Genomic DNA, 19,228 nt, shown 5'->3' with positions numbered 1-19,228 from the left:
ATTATAGACGTCTATTCCGCTAGTGGGCATGGGTCAATGACGACTCAATGATCTCCTTTTAGACATATGATATGTGCGTACAATTTTTGGATCAATGACTCAATGATCTCCGTTTTCATATGTGATAATGTGCGTACAATTTTTGGGTCAATGTTCTCGGTAAGTCAGCTCTCAGCTCTTGTACGTTACTCTGCCAGAATTTCAAAGTAAACCCTTTGTGTGGGGGCACTTGGGGCTAGTTGAACTTGGCAGCATTCTTGGTCATAAGGCCAAACTCAGCAGTGGCTAAGACTTGAGTTGGATATAAATTGAGAGATAAATATGCCAATCCCAGCATAAGGAATTTTGGTCGAGTAGCATATTGAGTTTTGGTCGAGTCGAGAATGACACCCCCAACATCCTCAGCTTCGCGTATTGTCATTTGTCACTCTTTTATTGAAAGTCTTCAATTTTGTTCTCCTATTCATATCACTTATAGTTCTTACCACCTATACAGCAACGACATATACCGAAGTTCTAACGTTCAAATTACGCTTTAATGATATTTATGCCTACAGGTAAGTGTTGTAAACTTTCAATGTTTTATTTATTTATTTATTTAAACTAGGTCCATCGTCATTAATATAAGATTTTTATGAAAATTTTATAGACGTAACATTATTGCATATTTTTTATTGTTTGTTTTTCTAGTGAGTTTATTCATAAAAAAGCACATAATTTGACAAAGAAAAAAAAGGTAAAAATTAAAAAAAATATATACCTAATTGACTCTAATTAATTAGTTGATGATCCATACCCGACTTTTTCTTTATTATTTTATTGCAGGTATATGCTTGCGACAAATGTCATTGGATTCGCATATTCCCTCTTACAAATTGCATTCTCAAATTTTCACATTATAATGGGAAATCATTTAATAAGCGAGGATGGCGGTGCTCTACTTGACTTCTTTTTTTCTTTTTTCTTTTTTGAGGAAGAGGTAAGTGAGTTTTCTTGGATTAATTTAGAATGGAATACATCTTCCGAATCACTTGGTAGCTCTTCTACCCAAACATCAGTATCTACAATTAGAACTGCTCTTCTAGCTAGGGCATGGGCTAAGTTATTACCCTCCCTATGAGTGTGTACAAAACAACTACTAACTAGAGAAGAACTAAGACATCAAATCTCATCTATGATGTGACCAAACAGAGTGTGGCATGCTTTTGTCGAGTTTATGGCTGTAATTATCCATAGGCAGTCCCCCTCAAATATCATCTGGAACAGACACAGCTCCCTTGCTGATGATATAGCTTGGCTTGCCGCTAGAGCTTCAGCATGCTCTACAGTTCTTCCACCTATCTTTACATGTGTTGTTTCTTTTCTCTCTTTATGCACATGCTTCTTATATATTGTATGCAATCTTCTATTTTTGTTTCACACTAAGATGTCTTGATGAGTTTTGTTTAAAGTGTTTCAGAAATACAGGTTGTCAAAGTCTTTTTTGCCATGAACTCTCTTCTTGCAAAGTTTTTCAAGAGTTTTTGTTAGGATAGATTTTACTGTACTTAACAAGTGAGTATGAGTTGAGTAATTTATGACTTCTATCATATGTTCATTTGTTTATTGTGGTTTTATCACGGATTGCCAAAGGAGGAGATTAATAGGACATATGTGATTCATGTTAGGAACATATGTCAACATTTTATGTAATTGGCTAATCCTTTGATAAAACGCACTTTACTTATATTTGGGTAGATCCAGGATGTGTTTAATGCTTCAAGAAACAAGTTTTCAAGTTTAAATGTAAAAGCCATGCAAATCTGTCCAAGATTCACATACTGAAGTGCAGAATTTTAAATCTCGACAGCTAACTCAACAACTAGTATTTATCGAGGTTTAAGAAGCTGTTTCAGCCCAAGGCTCAACAACTGCTCAACAGATAGGGTATCTGTCGAGATTTATGAAAAACAGATTTTTAGTTCTAATTTTCATCCAATCCGTGAATGTATGGTTAGGCTTTCTTTTCTCACAATTCTAAACATATATAAGGATTATTTTAAGGGCCATCAGAGGTTGTGCGAGTATTGAACAAAGTCTTGTTCATGCAAATTGTGACCAGAGACAGAATTTGCCCTAGTTCTTCTTTCTCTTGAAGAAGTTGCTATGTTTGTACACCGTAGGGTTTTGTGACCAAGCAACTTCATGATCTTCATTATGTAATGAACAGAAGAACTTTGCAGCCAACATCCTTCTCAAGTTGGTGATCGAGTTATGTATTGGGATCCGTGTATTTTTTGGTTAATCACGTATTGGGAGCCGTGTAATACAAGGAGAGATTGTCACTATAGAACAAGTCCAATTAGATATTGGGTAAGGTTTCAATTGTAGATTGGTATAAGGTACTGGGATTCTTTTACTTGTAACCTCTTATTTTGATAATAGTGGATTTTCAGGAGTGGTGATCTTAAAATCACCCGGTGGAATTTTTGCCTCGGAGGTTTTCCCCATTCGTAAACAAATCACCATGTCAACTTTTATTTTCCGCTGCATTATACTTTAGTTGGTGATTTGTTTGTACTACCACGTACATTGCATGTTAATTTGATTAATTAATAAACTTTGGTAATTAATCAATTAGTTAATCACAATGGGTCAATACATTCTTGGCCTATCAAAAACATTTCTAATTATTATTTTTTAATTCCTTATTTATTAATGAGGAGGATGATTTGAACTTAAGCAGTTAAATCTTTTCTAATACTTGCATAAATGAGGTTATCCTAAAATAATTAATTCCAAACTTAAGATAAAAAAAATTATTTGTACACCTAAAAGAAATTTCATTTTTAAGTCTTATTAATATATAAATTATCTATTTAAGTGCTGATTTTATTCAAATGGTTAACACCTTAACTTATACAACTTGAGTACTTTTTCTAATTATATTGTGCCTTAGCCTTTAAGAACACATATATTAATATTACACAATAAAAAATAATAAATTTAATAATTAAAACATTTGAAAAAAAATTAAGCCAAAATTCCAAATCATTAATAAAAAACAAACCAAATTTCAACTTAAAAAAATGAAAAAGAAGTTTAAAAAAGATAGACTTACATAGGAATTTGGATTGATAGATCTAATTTAGCCAATTATTATCTATGATATAAAAGGATATACGAGGAATTGTAAATTGAATTTAGTTATACTTGTTAGGACATATGTGATTGGTTGTTAGAAACATATGTCAACATTTTATGTAATTGGCTAATCCTTTGACAAAACGCACTTTACTTGTAATTGGGTAGATCTAGGATGTGTTTAATACTTCAAGGAACAAGAGTTCAAGTCTAGTATTGAAGCCATGCAAATTTGTCCAAGAAATAAGTGAAGAAGTGCTGATTTATTAAAGTTCGACAGTTGCTTGGCAGATAGCTATCTATCAAGGTCTCGACAGCTGTATCTATCAAGCTTTACGAAATTCAGATTTTTAGATCTGATTTTTGGCCTATGCTGACATGTATATGTAGGGTTTCTTTTCTCACAACCCTAGGCATATATAAGGCTTATTTTAGAGGCTGTCGCATAAGAGAATACAAGGAGAACATATGCAAAAGGTGACCAATGTCTTATTCTCTCAGAAAGAAGCTACTGCATCTTTGCGTCTTAGGGTTTTGTAACCAAGTGCTTCTTGATCTTGATTGTTGATGAAGTGAAGAACTTTGCAGTCAACATTCTTCTTCCTCAAGTTGGTGAGTGAGTCACGTACTAGGATTCGTGTAAAGGAGTTAGTCACGTACTGGGATCAGTGCATCAAAAGGGTGACGTTTATATATTGAAGAGTTTAGAAGTTCTGAAGCGGTATAAGGTTTCTGCTATAAGTTCATCTACGGGAATTGTAGAATCTAGGGACAAAGGTTTTGTACTAGATCTGAAACTTCTCTTTACTATAGTGAATTGCTTTTTGGGAAGGTTTCCCCCTAGGTTTTTTACTGTGAAAGTAGTTTGTTTTATTAGTTTTCTTGGGTTATCATATATTGTCTTATTTACTTTTTCACTGCACTTATATTTGACATGATATTGATGTTTGTTTGTTTTAACAAGTTTTATTAATAATAAATCTAATTAACAACTTGGGTTTAAAACTTGTTAATTCTATCAATCGGGGTCTAAATTTCCCAACAATACTTTTGAAGAAATACAATCATGAAAAATGGTTTTTTTTTTTTTTTCTCATGAGATGGAAATGCATTTTTAGTAAAATATAGCCATCTGGCTAAATTTTAAGAGGAGAATCTAAAAAATAGTACCTAAGTACTATATTTAAATTTTACCCTTTGTTAAAACACTTATTGTTATTTGATCTAAAATACATGTTACATGTTTTTCTAAAACACTTATTTTTACTTTATCTAAAGAAGTTGATAAAAGAAAATAAGTTATCTTTATCAATTGAAACTTAGATGCATGTTACATGTTTTGCTAAAACACTTATTGTTGTTTTACTTAAAAAAATTGATAAGAACAAATAAATTGTTGTCTCTATTTTTTTAAAAAAATTATCCAAAATATACCTATAATTTGGTGAAGACTGGCAGAAACATGGCTTATAAAAAAATTGCTATGATTTAGTGAAGCCATTTGGCGCAATCATGGCTTCTAAGCCCAAAGTTTAATTATAAAAACACTTATTGTTATTTTATCTAAAATGCATATTATGTGTCTTGTTAAAACACTTACTGTTATTTTATCTAAAATGCATATTGAATGTTTTATTAAAACACCTATTGTTACTTTATTTAAAAATTGCAAAGAACAAGTAAGTTGTTGTCTCTATCAACTAAAATTTAGATGCATGTTTTGTTAAAACACTTATTGTTATTTTATCTAAAACACATGTTGCATGTTTTGTTAAAGTATTTATTATTATTTTATCTAAAGAAATTAATAAAAACAAATAAGTCATCTCTATTAATTGAAACTTAGATTAGTTAGATGCATGTTGCATGTTTTTTTAGAACACTTATTAATATTTTATCTAAAATGCATGTTACATATTTTGTTAAAACTTTTATTGTTACTTTATTTAAAGAAATTGATTAAAAAAAAAGTTGTTTCTATCAATTGAAACTTAGATGCATGTTGCATGTTTTGTTAAAACTCTTATTGTTTTTTATTTTTATGGGAAGACTAAAACTTTTATTAAGAAAATTAGAGAACAAATACATCCAAGAGAAGAGCTTGCTGTAGAAAGTAAGGAGTCTCTTCCATCTAAGTTAAATAATCCACAATGCCTAGTGCGTGCTTTGCTAACAAATGGGCAGGTCTATTCCTCTGCCTTTTCAAATGGGAAAATTCAATTCTATCTAAAGGCCCACATGACATCAACAGACCCCGTACTACAGAAGCTATCATGCATGGTGGAGTAGAGAAGCCACAGAGTGCATTATAAACCACCAAAGAATCACCTTCAAGGATGAAGTCTTGGACACCCACATCTCGCGCAAACTCCAGACCCATTTCAAACGCCTTAGCCTCCACTTCTAGAGCACCCAAAGGAGCATTGATTTTCCTACTTAGAGCAGCAATAACTTGCCCATAGGAATCTCTAATCATCACTCCCACACCATCAGATTTTTGAGCCACGAAGACTGCGCTGTCGACGTTAACTTTATATCTCGCCATTGGAGGAGGAGACCACCCAACAACCGGAGGCACCACTGGACTGAAAACCACCTGGTTTGCTTCTTAATACTCCTGTAAATATCGGCGAGACCACTGGACCAATGCCTTGGCACTCTTCTTTCTTCCGCTATGCCTAACCTCATTACGATTGAACCATAGTGCCCATGCTAGAGTCACCACTAGTTCAGCGTCTTTTTCCTCATGGCATTATCTGCCATAACAAGTCGTGGAAAGAGGTAACTTGAGTCTGATCAAAATGAAACCGAAGCTTTGTGCATTGCCAAAATTCCTTCGCCCGATTGCAAGGCCAAAATAAATGGCGCACAGATTCTACGTCCTCTATGCAGTCATCACAACATACATCCAAGTGAACTCCCCTCTGCGATAGGTTCTCCTTTGTTAGTAAAATACTTTTGCAAGCTCTCTAAGCGAAGTGGCGCACCTTGTGGGGTACCTGCAACCTCCATAGCATCTTCTAGAATATGCTATTCATGCTTGAATCCGAGCAGGTACCTCTGTTGCTTGAACAGAACTCCTCCATTGCCAACCTGTAAGCACTCCGAACAGTAAATAAACCATTAGAAGTAGCAGCCCACACAAGTTTATCTTCAGGCAGGCGTGAACTCATTGGAATACGTTTAATCAACTCTGCTTCATGAGGTAGGAAAATGGCATCAATGACCGGATTTTTCCAAGCTGCCAAATCGTGAGAGATAAGCTCACTGACCCTAGTTTCAGCATGTAGAAATTGCCTTGGAGAAGTAACTTTGAACGTGGAAGGAGATGGAAGCCACTTATCACCCCACACCTAGATTGAATCACTATTACCCACATTCCACCGAGTCCCTTTTTTCACCAAATGTTGGGTAGCCATTAAGCGTCTCCATGTGTATGATGGATGTGTACCGAGAGAGACATGAATGAAGTTAGTGCATGGAAAATACTTCGCCTTATACACACGATATACTAGTGACTCATGCTGAGTTTGAAGTCTTCACCCCTATTTGGCAAGTAAAGCCAAATTAAACTGTTTTAATTGGCGAAAGCCCAAACCACCCTCTACCTTTGAATCACACAACTTATCTCAATTAAGCCATGCCATCTTCCTTTTCATCCCTTTTTTGGCCCCATTAGAAATTTCGAATCATACTAGTCATTTCATCACAAAGAGAATCCGGAATTTTAAAACACCCCATTGTGTATGTTAGAATGGCTTGAGCTACAGATTTTATTAGCACCTCTTTTCCAGTTTTAGATAGCAACTTCTCTTTCCATCCCTCAAGTTTCTTACTAAGTTTCTACTTTATGGCATTAAAAGAGTTCCTATTATTTTTGCCAACTAAGGATGGAAGGCCTAAATACTTCTCATGCTGTCTTAACACTTGTGCCCCAAACTTGCTCTTTATATCTTGTTAATTGCCATCTGGTGTGTTGCTACTAAAAAATAAAGAGGTTTTTGCACGGTTCAGTTGCTGTCCAGAAGCTTCTTCATATACAGTGAGAATTCTCTGTAGGGAATTACACTCTTCAATTGATGCCTTGCAAAAAATGAGACTATCATCAGCAAAAAATAAATGAGAAAGTCTAGCCCCCCCCCCCCCCCCGCCCCCACACCCACAAATTACTAACCCTTCCATCACGCCATCAACCACAGCCTTCTTAATTAGAGAAGAAAGACCTTCAACACATAAAAGGAAAAGGTATGGTGATAAAGGATCACCCTGACGTATACCCCTAGTTGGGGTAATATGCCCTTTTAGTTTCCCATTTATCCTTACTGAATAAGTAACTGTTGTGACACACTGCATGACCAACTTCCTCCATTTCTCATCAAACCCCAACCTATTCATTATTTTCTCCAACCAAATCCATTCCATCCTATCATAGGCCTTACTCATGTCCAATTTCAAAGCCATATTACCCATCTTCCCTCCCTTCTTTTGGTTGATATGGTGCATTGCTTCAAAAGCAACCAACATATTATCAGTAATTAACCTTCCATGCACAAAAGCACTTTGGGTAACACTAATAATGGATGGAAGAAATTTCTTCATTCTATTTGCAATAGCTTTTGATACAATTTTAAACACTACATTACATAAACTTATAAGCCTATAATCAGTCACATTCTTTGGTTCCTTAACCTTTGGAATAAGAACAATATGGGTTTCATTAAAATTAGGCAGGGTTAGCCCAAGATTAAGAAAATCAAGGATAGTACGTGTAACTACCTCTCCAATTTTTGGTCAAAAATGTTGATAAAATAGATGAGGCATACTATCTGGCCCTGGTGCCTTAAGAAGGTACATCTGCTTCAATGCCACATTAACTTCATCTGCAGTAAACTCCATTGTAAGCTTCTGATTCATATTAGAAGTGACCCTTGGCTGCACTACTCCTAGTATCTCATCACAATCTGTCGGGTTATTGGAAGTGAACAAATCTGTATAATAGTCCACTACAATCTCACCCATTAACTCTTCATCCTCCTGCCATACACCCTGTGCATCCAACAATCCCTCCATGTGGTTTTTCTTCTACCTTGATGATGCTTTGACATGAAAAAAACCGGTGTTCCTATCTCTAGATTGAAACCAATTAATTATGGACCGTTGATGCCACATAGTGCCCTCCTTCTCATGCCAATAGTTAAGTTCAATTCTGGTTCTTCTCATATCCTGGATGGTGCTTGGAGAACTCGGTTGCAATTCAAGCCATTCCAAATGTTTTGTAATCCAGCAATTGTCCTACCTACATGCCCGAACTCCATCTTGTTCCAAGCATCCAGCCGAGACTTGCAAGCATTTAGACAAGCAACAATGGGAAATTAGTTGGAGAAGCTAAACCTTTAGAGCAAGCATCCATGACCACCTCCTCACACTATGAGTCCTTAAGCCATATAGATTCGAATCTAAAAGGCTTTTTTGCTTTTTTGGCAGTTGTTTTTCTCACAAAACGCAGCACCAAAGGAGAATGATCTGAGGCTGATGAAATTAGATGGTGCAGATGTGCCATGGGAAATAGACTCACCCAATCAGTTGTAGCAAGAGCTCTATCCAAACGTTCTCTAATTTGAGATCCATCACTCCATTCATACAACCATGTAAATTTTGGGCCAATAAAACCAATTTCTCTGAGACCACACCAATTAACCATTTCAACAAAATTTTCCATTTGCTGCCTCGATCTGTTACTACCCCCTTCCTTCTCAGACATCCCCATAAGCTCATTAAAATCCCCAATGACTAACCAAGGTAATGAAGAAGTAGTACGCAAATGCTTTAACTTTGCCCATGATTTTGGTCTCCTCCCAGTTTTTGGGTTCCAATAGAAACTCGTTAAATGCCACCATCCCACTCCAGATCCTCCATCCACCCAAGCATCAATATGAGACATAGAGAAAGTTTGGATATCTAGTTTGACATTTTCCTTCGAAAACATTGCCAATCCACCACTTGAACCATTACTCGACACAAATAGACCATGTTTAAAACCACATTTGTCCCGAACCATGACCATCCATTCTTCGTTTGATTTTTACTTTTATTGTTATTTTATCTAAAATGCATGTTGCATGTTTTGTTAAAGCATTTATCATAAATTTATCTAAAGAAATTGATTAAAAAAAAGTTATCTCTATTAACTGAAACTTAGGTCAGTTAAATGCGTGTTGCATGTTTTGTTGAAACAATTATTGATATTTTATCTAAAATGCACGTAGCATGTTTTGTTAAAACATTTATTGTTACTTTATCTAAAAAAATTGATAAAAACAAATAAGTTGTTTCTATTAACTGAAACCTAGATATATGTTGCATGTTTTGGGTAAATGATCTCAACTCTGCCAGAATTTCAAAGTAAACCATTTGTGTGGGGGCACTTGGATGGGGCCAGTTGCCTTGGCGGAGTTCTTAGTGATGAGGCCAAAGGGAGTAGTAGCTAAGACTCTTGAGTAGGTTATAAATTGAGAGCTAAATAGGCCAATCCCAGCATAAGGAATTTTGGTCGAGAATGGCACCACGGATGTCCTCAGCTTCGCGAAATGTCACTCTTTTATTATTGAAAGCCTTCAATTTTTTCTCCTTTTAATATCACTCAAAGTTCTTAGCACGGCTAAAGTGTATATCGAATTTCAAGAGTCCACAGTACGGTTTAATGATATTATTGCCTATAGGCAAGTGCTGTAAATTTTCAAAAGATTTTTATTTAATCTGCCCCCATTATTTATACATTTTTTACCTGCCGATAATAGCATGTTACTTAAGATTTGTTGTAAAAATTTTATAGACAGCATTATTGTATTTTTTTTTTAATTTTTTTTTGTAGTAAATTTATTCATAAAAAGCATATAATTTCACAAAGAATAAAATTGTAACAACTAAAAGGAATATACCTCCTTCTCAAAAAAAGAAAAAAGAAAAAGAATATACCTAATTGACTCTAATTAATTAGTTGATGATCCATAAACGACCTTTTTCTTTAATCTTTTATTGCAGGTATATGTTTGTTACAAATGTCATTGGATTGGAATACACCTTTTTACAAATTGCATTATCAATTTTTCACGTTATAATGAAAAATCACTTAATAGTTAATAACCATCAGAGACTTTACCAGTTGAACTAACTGGAACCCATGAGTTTCAAAAAAAAAAAAAAAACTTAATAGTTAATAAGTGGGGATGGCGGCATTCTATTTGATTTCTATGGTGACAAGGTATACTCTTTTTTATTTTTTGCCTTTTCTTCTATGGTGATGATGTTGAGTATGCTCTAGGCAGATATTATAGTTAATATAATCCAAAGCTTTTTTTTTTATTATTTCAATGAATGAAACTTCATTACGGTTTCAAAAAAAAAAAAAAAATTTCTCTTTTGATATTCAATTGAAAGAGTAGTAGAGAGTCTGACCCAAAATTGCTTGTGTATAGGTTATATCGTACCTATTAGCCATAGGTGCTGCTGCTGGATTTGGAGCTACAGAAAATTTGAAGGCAACATTTGATGCATTTGGGGTTGACAAATCTTTTGACATGAAGGGATATGCATCAGCTAGCCTCCTCCTTCTCGCCTTTGTGTGCACTGCTATATTATCAGTTATTTCATATGCACTTCCAAAGAAAGTTTGATTGTTATGGAGAAAGCAATTTCTATCAAAGTTTATTGCTTGACGTTTCTTTTTCTTTTCTATGATTTTGATTCATGCATATTTGCAATTTTCTTAGTGATTTCTCAAAATTGGGGCATTTAAATTAATGATTAGCCCCTTGACTTGTAGTGGTAATTTCTCTCTTAGATGTGAAATTTCCACCATTTCGAATTGTAATTTGCTGGCTGACTAATAAATTTTCGTGCACTATATTCTATTGATGCGCAAATAGAACAAGAGTTCCAATTTTAGTGATTATGCAAATTTTAGGTCCTTTTGATAGTCTATTACATTTGCATTTTTTTCCCATTGAAATGGATGACTGTGCAACTAACAAATATAGTTGGCCTCTTACTATATGCCATTCAAGGCCAAAATGGGGATATACCCCTTTTGGCGAAAAATTCTAAAAAATGCCCCATTTTTTAAACTATTTAGCAATATGCCCTTATTTTAAAACTAGATTTTTAGAAAATCAAGTTATATGCAAATTAAACTTAAAAAAAAAAAAAAAAAATTGTGAAACTCGAGTTCCATTCAAGGAACTCGCGTTCATGGAACTTGAGTTCCACTTGAAAATTTTCAAAAAACTTGAGTTCTACACTGAAACTTGATTTTAATAAAATCAAGTTTCAAAACAGGTGCATATCGCTAGATAGTTTCAAAATTGAGATATTTTGCTGGAACTTTTCGCCGAAAGGAGTATATCCTCATTTTGTCCTATTCAGTAATTGAACATGAATAATTGCTGAAATAAGTTAGACATACTACTTGACTCTAAACATGACATCACCATAGAATGGACACCATAATTAAATCCTTTTGTGTCTTTAAAAACCATATAGTTAACCCCCTCGCCTACATAATGTCATCAAAATAAGAGTACATGGCCTAGGTCTAAGGTTTCTAGTACACGTTAGAATAATGACATGTAATCAAAAGTGAACAAGCGTATCTCTAACTTGAGCCATGACGGGTTTAATGCAGCATTAAACCCATGCTTTTCCTCACAAATTAGACGTAAAACAACCATTGTTAAATTGTTGTCCATTTAGGCCGATTCTAGATAAGAAATGTTGAGTGGAACCTAATATTTATGTTTGGTTGGGATGAAAATAAAGAGGATGGAAGATAGGAAGAGGAAAATGGGGTGGAAAATGACATTTTTCACTATTTGGTTGATGAGAGAAAACAAGAGAGACAGAAAATAGGGGGAAATTTTCCCTTCGGGCCTACCTTTTTTTATCCTTCCAATTTGGGAGGAAAATAAAGAGGAGAAAGTGCTTAAAGATGCACTTTACACAAATACCCTTAATTTAAGTTGCATTTTTTTTCTTCTCTCTTCCTTGTGCAGCTACGTTGCCCCTCTTTTTGTTTTTGTTTTTGTTTTCGGGTGATTGCTCTTTTTTGTGTGGTTGTCACTTTTTTACTTTTGGCATCATTATTTAACAATGATATATGAGTAAATTTATTCAAACTCATTTTTTGCATCCCTCCACTTTTTCACTCCCAACCAAACAAAAAGAAGATAAAATAAAATCTTTTATATCTTCTTACAATGTTTTATCCTCTTACTTTTTCACCCCTTCAACTAAACGGACCTAAGTGATAACTAATCAACAAACTAGGAAATTCTCCTATGAGAGGCATCTGTGGTTGTGCTTGTCTTAAGGCCCAATAACGTAAATCCTAACATCCATGGACTCCATAAGGGCCCATTCCTTTAGTGAAGAAATTAAAAAACTAACATCAATGCTTGTTGGGCCAGCACGTTCTATGTGCAACACACTTCGCACCAATAAATAGAGATTAGAGACTACAAATATTGATTCGATCCCATGTATTGAGGGCTTGGCCAATCGTAAAAAAAAAAATTAAAAAAAAAAAAAAAAAAGAAAAAAAAAAAAAAGAGAGACATGTACGAGAGAGGAAGGCAGTGGGTGAACTGAGCTTCTTACCAAAATAATTTGGTCAGAATATCAGCCATGAGATAAATTATTTTAAAATTCAAATTATAAGAATAACATGCATTTGAAAATGAAAGTTTGAATAGTTATCAAACACAAACCGAGCAAACCTAGTGAAAAAAGATTTGGTAACAAGTCACCAGTCAGGCCTGAGTTGAACAAACAGAATTGAAAGATCTTCACACACACATATTACAAGAAGTGGGAATAGTGGAATTTAAATTCATGTTCTTTCCCTAAGAGTGATTTAGACCATGCCTCTAAATTACAAAACTCTTAACATCTATCTTGGGTTTTAATTGGATAGATTTAAAACATAAATTTTGCAAATGTGTCAATTTTTTTTTTTTTTTTAAAGAGAGTCTCAACTTATAGTGTCCGTTTATGATAATAACTTTTATCATCAAACCAAAACATCAATAAGTTTTTGGTGTAAGCGGGGATTGAACTCCAAATCTCTTATATAATCATTAGAGACTTTACTAGCTAAGCTAACTAGAACTCACATGTGCCACCTGCATATATGCCAACTTTTAGTTGTTAACATTTTTGTTTTTTGACGGAATCATGTATATAAATGAGCTTTCATTAAGTAAATGGAGACTTTTTATATATATAAAATCGCAACTAGTTAGTCTGTCATTCAACTACTATCTGTACATCCATTTGAGAATATTTTTTTTTTCTCCTCTAACATGAGTGTATATAGCTTTTCAAATACTTAATTATGCTCCAAAATGTGCCTAGTCCTCTAAATCTACACAGATCATCACGAAGTGCAATTTAATTATTTAATATTAATACCATCTTTATATATGATTTTACATTGATTTAAGAATATTTTTACTTTAATTACTTTTAAAAATTGTATGATAGAAAAATGATGGGACATCATTTCATTAGAAAAATTAAATATGTATGGTAAGCTTATATGACACTTAACGGAAAATATGTAAAGAATGACGGTTGGTGCAAGTAGTAAAATCTAAGTTCAAAATCTAAGTTCTAAAATCATATGGTGTAAAATTCAAAGACTTCTAAACCTTAGGGGTGTAGTTTACCTTTTAGCCTTGTATTGTACACAAGGTATTTGTCCTACAACTTAGGGATTTTATTTATTTATTTAAGTTGAATTCAATTGATACTTTCGTTATCTTTTTTTTCCCCCTATTTTTGTGTTAGGGAATACCGGTAGCTCTCTTGGCTAAAAAAAGGGTTATGGAAACCAGTACCGCCTGGCTAAGAATGGCATTTGGGTTGAAACAGAACGTACCCATCCTGGTAAGAAAGCCCAATGTCTCAAGTTGATGTAAATTTGGGCCGAAGCTAAATAAGAGAAAAAAAAAAAAAAATCATGAATGGAATCTAAGGTTGATTATTGATAACAAGCAGGGAGGACAGGTGTGAGGTCCGTGAGGATTAAGGTACTAAATACTAATCATTCGCTACAGAGTTCGCCACTTCAATAGCAAGGCCCAGTCATTTTATAATGATGTTTATCTTAAGGCCCAACAACGTTAATCAATGGGATAGGTATGAATGAAAGCCTAGCCCTTTAATTAAGAAATAAATAAATAAAGGCAAAAATCACATTTTCATCCCTACATTTTCACGCGATTCTCACTTTGGTTTTTAACTTTTTTTTTCTACCACTTTTAATCCCTATCTTGGAAAACACGTCTCGTTTTTGTCCTTGCCGTTACATCAAAGACAGAAATTAAACAGGTAACAAACGGAGTGCACTGTTGGCACACTAAAAACTGACGTGGCTATTAAAATAATAAAAAAAAAAGTTATTTGGGAGCACACTTTGGGAGCATTGTTCCCTCCTCTCACCTACGAGATCGTCCCTTACATGGGAGGAGAGAGCAATGCTTTCTAAGTATATAATAATTTTTTATTCAGAAATAAGTCAATTATTTTTTTTTTCTATAAATACAAACCTATTAGCATAGTTGAGAGAGGCAATAAGATGAACCTTTTTTGAAACAAATTTAAAAAATAATAATAATATGAGATGAACATTGTTAAATAATTTGGTTAGAATACCAGTATAATGAGTTAATTATACTAAATTTAAAAAATAGTATCCAGATTTTCATGAATGAAATTATACTTATTATTTCTTTTCTTCTTGGATGTTGGATGAAACATCAGGACCTTTTCAGTTACAATCATGCCCGACAATATGACAACATCAAAAGAGGTCAGTAACGACTAAAAGCTCTATCAAACAAAGCACTCAAAATCTTATCAATAAAAATACTCCTTGACCGCGACATGGAAAATAACATAACGCATGCACGTAGTGATGGATAAAATTATACACAAAAACTTTATCTTCATATATGTTGCACAAAAATAAATTAACAACAATAATTGACACTGTTTTTAGTAATTACATCTATTGTTCAAATTCTTTCTCTTCCAACTATTGAATTGTGTCAAAAAAAAAAAGAAAAAAAAAGAAAAAAAGAAATACATGCACACAACAGTTGATACAAAACAAATACAAGCCATTATGATCTGTTTGAAGCCAACACCAAATTATTTGATGACCAGATCAACTAGAAGACTGCCAAGAGTTATTGTTGGATCACCAAGAAGAATACTAATAACAATAGTCTTGAGAAATACTTTGGCTATTCTCCCGTACTTGTTACCTCTCCCACCGGTTCTATTCAATTGACGTTGAATGGGCAACTCCAAATTCTCCAAAGCCAAACAATCATTACTATTAGTCATTCCATTCTTCCATCCCTCAATCACCATTTCCATTGCACAGTAAACATGAAAATTATACGTATCACATGCTATTATACGTATGACCATACCTTAATTGACAAACTATATTTAATCTTTGTTTGATTGCACCATGAACACCTTGAGACAGTCTCACCAAGGTGGAATTTCACCCCATCAATTTTGAGTTCGTTCTTGAGGTTGCGACAACAAGGGTGCAAATCTTAGTCTTTTTCATCGCAATGGTAGACGAAACCTTTGATGTGTGTTAGGGTACATTTTTTTTTTTTTACACCTATTTTTACTTAAATCCCACCCATTCATTCTCAAACATCACCAACAAATCATTGGGCTTCTCCAAATATTTTTGCCCTATTATTATGCTAACCCACAACTATTCTCCATGCCACCACTAAATTGGGCTACAAATATAAAAGGTTATAAGACCCAATATTTTTGTAAAGCCTATAATTTAGACTCATCCCCAAATTATTTTATTGCGCAAGTTAAAATCTCATTCTTTTTTAAAACCCAAGAATACTTATACTTGACAATATTTGAAAAACTCATGATTGAAGTTCATGGCAAAACAATTTTATCAATAGAATTCAAATTCATAATCAAAGCTCATGGTTCAATTTCATGGTAAATTAATTATCAAAAAGTCCAATTGTCATTGGCAACATTAAAAGCCTAGTTCTCGTTGGCAATATCAAAAAAACCAATTTTTATTGGCAATATTAAAAACCCAGTTCTTGCTAACGATATCAAATAGCCAAATTCTCATTGGCAACACTGAAAGCCTAGTTCTCATTGGCAATATCAAAAAGTCCAATTTTCATTGGCAACATAAAAAAAGCTCAGTTCTCACTGGCAACATCGAAAAAACCCCGTTCTCACTGGCAACATCAAAAAGTCCAGTTCTCATTGGCAACATTAAAAGACCCAATTCTCACTGTCAATATCAAAAAACCTAATTCTCATTGGCAACATTAAAAATTCAGTTCTCACTGGCAACATCAAAAAGCCCAGTTCTCACTGGCAATATCAAAAAACCCAATTTTTATTGGCAACATTAAAAAGATCGATTCATATTGATACTATTTAGTGAAAAAATCCAATATTGTTAATACTTGGGAAATACCATATGATTAAATTACCTATGCCAATAACCACAATTATTTATAAATAAAAAAAATCTTGAATGCTCATATATTTCCAAATTCATGAGAAATTATGACTATTTGATTCTACAGTCACTATTCATAATTCTATGATGATTATTTATCCTACAAGCTCGTCATTTAAATTATAACATGAATATTGGGAACCATAAACATTACTTATGATATGGAATTCATCATTTCAAAATGATAAATATTATTTACAAAGCATTTTGCTATTATATTACATTCAAAGATCCATTACAAATATTTATCAAAACCCAAACTACATTAGATATCCACTAACAATAAGAGCCCATGAGGGATGAAAATCCATGGCAATTTGCGTCATTAATATCCATTTTGTAGGTCCAAATATGTGATAAAAGGAGAATAAGCCCAAGTGAAAAGGGACATAAACACAGCCCAGCTAAAGGGTTCAGCCCATGTGAACAAGCTCAATCCAAAGTTCCAGCAAAGGCAAAGGACTGAACCAACTAGCCACCTTTCTTCTTGAACATATTAGACCAACATTTAGTTGGAGATCTCCTTAAGAGACAACCAAATCTCTAAGAATGAACTAAGGGTTGTCCCATCAACTTTTTGCCACTCTCTCCCTGACGTGAGCAGTGCCCATAGGTTGTATTAGCAGCTAAAGTTTAATGGGTAATGGGATTTTATCATCTTCCTCAGAGCTCTATCTCCAATGGAAGAAAGCCATAACCAAGTTACCTAAATCTCAACAAATAAATTCTATAAATGCCAAAATTGTTCAAGAATTGGTTCATGTGCCAAGCCCATGAATCCTAAAGGAAAAAATTTGGAAAAATGTGGTTTGGAAAGCATAAAGGGATCTCTAGCAAAACCCTTTGAAGTGGGTTTAAAATTTGACACTTGGCTTGGGGAGTTGAATCCTACTCCCCCAGGTCCAAATCTCAATTGTAGCACCAAGATTCTTCCTTAATACTTGACCTAATCCTATTGGCTGAACACAACCTCAGAAATCTTAGCATTTAATGCAAGATTTCCCAAATATTCATCCATTTATAACCAAAAGAAAATATACCATTTATAACCAAATCCTAGGATGAGCAGTCTGCCATTTTGCCTCCTGAGCAGCCCTACGTTTTTAGATTCTTGCTAATCACCCCCTTAAGCTCCACTATAAAAGGGTAATCATATTAGACCCATTAAAACACACCAACCCCTCTGAAAATTTTGTTATTTTTGTTACTTTGCCATATTTTAGCTTGAAGTTCAGCTTTCCCTTGCTTATAAATTATCTCTCTCAACCCACACTCACTTAACCTCAAACATTCATTTTCCTTTTTCTGCATATCCTAAGTTCATAAATGCTTCTTAATCAACCCTAAACAACCCTCTTCCCCATTAAAGACTTAGTTTTAGCATTATTTCCACCATCCCATTACAAGCTTACATACTCATTCACTCAAAACGGCCTTTACTACCCCACTCATACCCCACATACACATTCCACAAGAATCTTAGTTCAATATCAGCTGCACTGAGCTGGAATCTCTCTCGCCCTTCACACCATGCCAAATAACCCCTTTCTTCTTACCATGGAGCCATTGATCTTTACTTTTTGTTTTTTTATTGAAGGATATAATGTGTTTGTAATAATAAAAATTTTCCCTCATATTGATGTAGTAGTAGCAGAAAATACCCTAGACCCTTTTGACTAAGACACACAAGGACTTTTTGAAGTGAACACCTTCTTAAATTTGTTCAATAACTAACTGCTAGACCATAAATTTAATTTTATCCTATTGCTGGAGAATTTCATTTTCTTGCTTTGTTGTAACAAGATCACTAGTCTATTAATTAACTATAATGAAGTGTTTTATTGGGCTTTAATGTTGTTCTTGCTAAGGTGTCTTGCTTGGATAGGCTTATCACTACACCAAAAGCATTTGGGTATCATCTTAGAGCCCAACATTGAATTTCGGCTTGGCCTCCTCATATTTCATTCAAGGACATCAATTTCTCCCTCAACAATGTGTTTTCCACATGCATCACAATATCTTTTGCATGTGTTGCAGTATATTTTTTACGGCATATCCTAGGGGGTTAATCATAAAATTTGAAAGTGGAGTCTTTGAAGAACTTATGGGTTGTGGTGGACTTGTTAAACATGCAATCTTTGTGAAGATTATAGTCACACTCCTCAAATCTGTATCTCTTTTCGAAGCTATGTTACTTGCATCCATTGCATGTGTAGGGTTTTCGATAGTTCTTAAGCTCGAGCTTATGCTACGGGTGGTTATTATGAGTTTTCCCCACACTAGTTCTTATCTACACCAAAGAGATTATATACAACAAGTTTAGGGACACAACTTTTTCCAAGAAAGAAATATAGTGTTTGAAAAGATAAATTACAAATTAAAATCAAAATATTTGTTTCCTTTATTAAGAATGAGATTTCACGTAATTCAATGTTGATAGATGTTATTGTTTCATGCTAGATTAAAATTAAAGCACCTAGTTCTGCGCCCTATTTGTCTTGGAATTTAATGAAC

General features: G+C 34.0%; 1 pseudogene; it reads left to right on the top strand.

The window, feature by feature from the left end:
* The first annotated feature begins 383 nt into the window (after positions 1 to 383).
* LOC142637959 (CASP-like protein 4D1) lies at positions 384 to 10,796 on the top strand (annotated as a pseudogene).
* The last annotated feature ends 8,432 nt before the right edge of the window (positions 10,797 to 19,228 follow it).

Source organism: Castanea sativa, chromosome 6, assembly GCF_040712315.1.
Source record: "Castanea sativa cultivar Marrone di Chiusa Pesio chromosome 6, ASM4071231v1".
NCBI classification, from domain to species: Eukaryota; Viridiplantae; Streptophyta; class Magnoliopsida; order Fagales; family Fagaceae; genus Castanea; species Castanea sativa.
The sequence above is the reverse complement of the archived record's forward strand: the minus strand, read 5'-3'. Positions and strand labels throughout refer to the sequence as shown.